Here is a 4,650-nt window from a genome sequence, read left to right as displayed (position 1 = left end):
ATGATTGTCAGAGTAATCACGACTAGACATGTCATTAAGTTTGCAGACGACTCGGTTATTGTGAGTCTTTGACAGGATGTTGAGGTGAGCCCTGTGGCTCAGTGGTGGAGGAGTTTGTTTGATGAATTTATGATGCTTCCCTCACCACGCAGATACAGGCTCCCCAAGTGAAAAACTAATAGGTCTAAACTCTCCTTCATGCCAGCTGCTATCAGCTTTCTCAATAAGCTGTAGTAGTACTGATAGTTGTGAACTTGTGTACATATTGCTGTATATATTGTTTTGCCGTATATTTATTGTCATGTGCTTTTACTACGTGCTGCAAAATGAAATGGCCCCTGGGGATAATAGAGACTCTACTCTACTCTAAAGGGTAGCCCACTCAAAATACACATACCTTGGCTGTAGTCGATTTACCAGTAGTTTTTGGCATCTCACAATAATCTAACCAGGAATAACATAATGCATTTTCCATGAATTAAGAAAATGCTTTAAAGAGACACCTGGAATGATGAGAAAAAGCACTTTAGGGGTATTGCCAGAGTGTAGGTTACGGGGTGACAGATTTGAGGACCTCTGTGACAACGCCACAGCAGTATAGGTGCTCTGTGAAGACCTCATCTCTATCCTCCATTGCCGAGGTTCCCATGTCAAAGGCTAGCAAAAGAGAGAGGCATGAAATGTTTGTTATTTCATTAATTTTGATAAAATTTACAGGGATTAGGGAATCGTTTCTAGGTTGGTTGACATGACAACTTGTACGTTTGAAGTCGCAGCTTGCTAGCTATCTCATTGCATAGAACATTCTGACTGTGAGCTGCTTAGCTAATTATGTTGCTAATGTTGTTGGCAATAGCATAGCCAGCTAGCTACCTAATTAGCTAGCTATTACTCCTAAGATTTTCACTGCGACGTTACCTACCAAATGCTTTCTCGAAATTTTGCCTACTGTACCCAAATGTTTTGCTACGCTGATGATGCTGCTGCCCTAGTGCCAATGGACACTGATGGGGCACGAGTGGTTTGTGCTCACCCGGCTCTGGCTTCGGCTCCGGCTCTGGCTCGGCTCCGGCTCCGGCTCCGGCTCCGGCTCTGGCTCCGGCTCCGGCTCCGGCTCTGGCTCTGGCTCCGGCTCCGGCTCCGGCTTCGGCTCCGGCTCCGGCTTCGGCTCCTTCTACTTCGTCTTTGGTATAATGGCGTTCGCAACAATTATATGTGCATTCCGCTACCTACTGTACAGGTGGATAATAAGGACCCAAAAAGGAAAAAATGCGGGGTAAAAAATAAATACGTTCAATTCCATACAAACTATCAGTAACGAAATGTTAATTAAACTAAATCAGCATGCTTTTCTGTTTTAATAAGGTCCCTACACAGGCTCAGAAGGATCCTGTTATGCCGGGACATTTCCTGGCGACAGTAGTCCTTGCAGTGCTTCTGCCGTTAAGTCTTGGAGGCCCAAAAACGTATCGGCTGCAGATATAATGATGTCCAGCTTCTTGGAATTCTTGGACACTTGTGCAGTACAATTAATAACCGTGGCTATAAATGCTACAAAATCCACCAGATCACTTGATTGACGTATAACATTGGCAACTGGTTGTGGTGCATGAACCGCCATATCTTATTCAAAACTGTGGCCTCTTGCCCCTTCAACGCTCTTCACCGCCTCCACATAGGAGATTTGCTGTACAGCCCTGATCCTTGACACCTCAACCACTTTCACCCTAACAGGGCACTCTGGGAATTCGGAAATATGATCCCCACCACAGTTGCAACATTTCACATTCACAGACTCTTCAATAACATATTCCTTCCATCTGCAAACACTTGAAACATGGCCAAACTTTTTACACTTCTTGCATTGCATCGGGTTTTGCACAAACAATCTTATATATCCCAACTTTACATAGGGTGGTAAATACTCACCAAACATCAATAATAAAAATAAACTTTGCTCCTTTTCCCCATTCTCCATGGTCAAGCGACGTGCATTAACGACTCCTGGAATTTTTTGCCTAAGATATTGATTATCAATGTCCAACGGGACGCCATAGATAACACCTTTTACCGGTGCCCTGCTCCGAAAATCAAAGCTGTTCACTTCATGCGTTGCATTCCGCGAGCCACAATGCACGCTCCTTTTGCCCTTTAGATACACACGATATCAACACCATACCACACCTGGTTACTTTGACTGCATCCACCTTTCCCAAAGCCTTCTTCACCATCCTCGTGACTTTAAAAGGGTTTCCCAAATAAACATCCTTATCCAAAAAACGTACTCCAACAAGCAACGATTCATCAGACTCATTTTCCGCAATAATTTTAGCCCTTTTTGTTCCATTCTTGGACTTCATTGTTGTCCACTCGTCTTTCTCGCTAACTGTACTCGACGTGCTTTCAACTTCAAATGACACTTCTGCTTCCGCCAACTTCCGGTCGACCTCCTCCCGCGAGGGCTTTTGCCACTCACCCGGCTTCCAGCTTGTCCAGTCTGATAGTCTTGGTGGCGATCCTGGCCGCTTACATTTTCATAGTGGTGCGCAGATAATAATAATAATTTGGGTGAGTGCTTACATTTGTCCAATTGAAAATATGTTTTTTGCATATCACAAACCCCTGAGACACTGACCCTCGGGAAACATTTGGGAAATTAATGTTTTCTTTGTAGGGTTTTTGGATAAACTCAGAAAATAAGGTCTGTGGTAAACACAGAGCTTATACATTATGTTTTGTTCTATGAGGTAATGTTAATCAGATAACGTCACTTTTGTGAATTTTGAAGTATTTCTTTAATCAAAACAAGCACATAAAGGCTTCATAATTCATGTTAACTGACTGATATTATCTCATTGAACAAAATGCATAAGATCTCCTTAGCCTGTGCTAACATAAGACCTTATTTCCAGCGTTTATCCCCAAACCCCCTTTTTTCCCTATTCATTTCCCCCATAGGAATGGCCAACAAACCATTTCTGTTTTTTAGGACTAGCCTACAAGCTGGCGAGCTCTATTGTCCAGGGCCCCTGGAGCAATTAGGATTACGTGCCTTGCTCAAGGGCATATTGACTGATTTCTCACCTTGTCAGCTCAGCGATTCGAACTAGCGACCTTTTCTGTTACTGGCCCAAAGCTTTACCCGCTAGGCTACCTGGCGCCCATAATAATCAGATCATTAAAACACTACTTCCGCATGTGTATGGATCTAAGACCATTTACATCTGTTTTAGATCTCTGTAAACATGTAAGAAGTGTTTAATATGGCAGGAATCCCATCCGTATGGCTTAGCATTTTGCTCATCTGAGCAACACGACTGCAATGTAGGCGGTCTGGAACACAGCCTCGTTCTTTGTCTTCTTCTTTCTCATTGAGGTTTAATGCAAGTGTGCAAAACAATGTTTAGGTGCATTACCGCCACCTTCTGAGTTGGAGTATAAACAAACATACTTCTAGCATATTTTATGCTGGTTGATTATCATGCCTTCTGTGTGTGTGTGTGTGCTCCTGTGTGTGCTTTGATTTCAGGAAACACGTTAACACGCAGGACTGAGAGAGCCTCTCTCTGGGGAGAGGATATAAAACTCTCCTCAACCCGTTGGGTCTGGCCTACACGCTACACCTAAATCACTTAGGCACATTTCAGAGCTTTAACTATGTAGGGGCTGATATATGCCTGACCAGGTCCATAAAACAGCAGCTGGGCAATGATTGAGAAACATATAAGAACCGTAGCACGCTTACAACTACTGTGCATCACATCCATAGTCCAGCAAAATTGCTCACTATCACAGTGTGTTACTCGCTGTTGCACCTGCGCCTTGTCAGATGGGGCAGCAACACATTCAAAAGTTGGTCAACATTTCCTGTTTGGCCTTCGCATTCACGCAACACCAATCCCCCCACTTCCCGCCCTTGCGCTCTCTCTATTGCACTCTCTCTCCTCTCTCTCTCTCTCCTCTCTCTCTATGGGTACTTCCCAGATTCACGCTGGCGGGCTGCTGTCAGACATTTTCTGCCGAGTGTTACGCTGCACCAGCTGTGATCCCTAATGTAGCAAAGGTGATGCCCCCCGTTGGCCGTGAGTAGAGAGCCAGTGATATGCAGCCTACAGAGACACCTGCAAGTCATTTGGGTCCAGCTGTGAAGAGTTCACTCAGAGAGGAGCTAGGCTTGGCCCTGTGCGTAATAGAATTGGATGTGCTCCCAAACCTGCAGGGAGGGAGAGCAGGATGGGAGGGTGCAGGGGGTGAGGAGGAGGAGTGTGGGGCTACATGCAGCCTGTGGGAGGCAAAAGGGGTGGTGATGTTGCTGCTGCTGTTTCCAGTGGAATGTGATGTGATGTGGTGTGATGTGGTGTGATGTGATGTGGTGTGGTGCGATGTGGTGTAATGTGGTGTGATGTTATGTGGTATGATGTGGTGTGTTGTGATGTGATGGGGTGGCTGAAAAGTTCTCAGACCTGACCTCCTTCTTATTTAGGAGCCTCAAGCTGGGAGCTGTTAAATCTCCAGGACTGAAGGAGAGAGCACATCAGCACCTTGTGTGTAGCAATAAAATCACTCCTCCTCCCAGGTTGTGGGATGTCCCTCTCCTGCTGTCAGAGGTGGCCCACTGGGCACAAACTGGTTGAATCAACATTGTTTCAA

The sequence above is a fragment of the Coregonus clupeaformis genome, chromosome 29 (assembly GCF_020615455.1).
Source record: "Coregonus clupeaformis isolate EN_2021a chromosome 29, ASM2061545v1, whole genome shotgun sequence".
In the NCBI taxonomy this organism is placed as follows: domain Eukaryota; kingdom Metazoa; phylum Chordata; class Actinopteri; order Salmoniformes; family Salmonidae; genus Coregonus; species Coregonus clupeaformis.
This window is presented reverse-complemented; position numbering follows the sequence as displayed.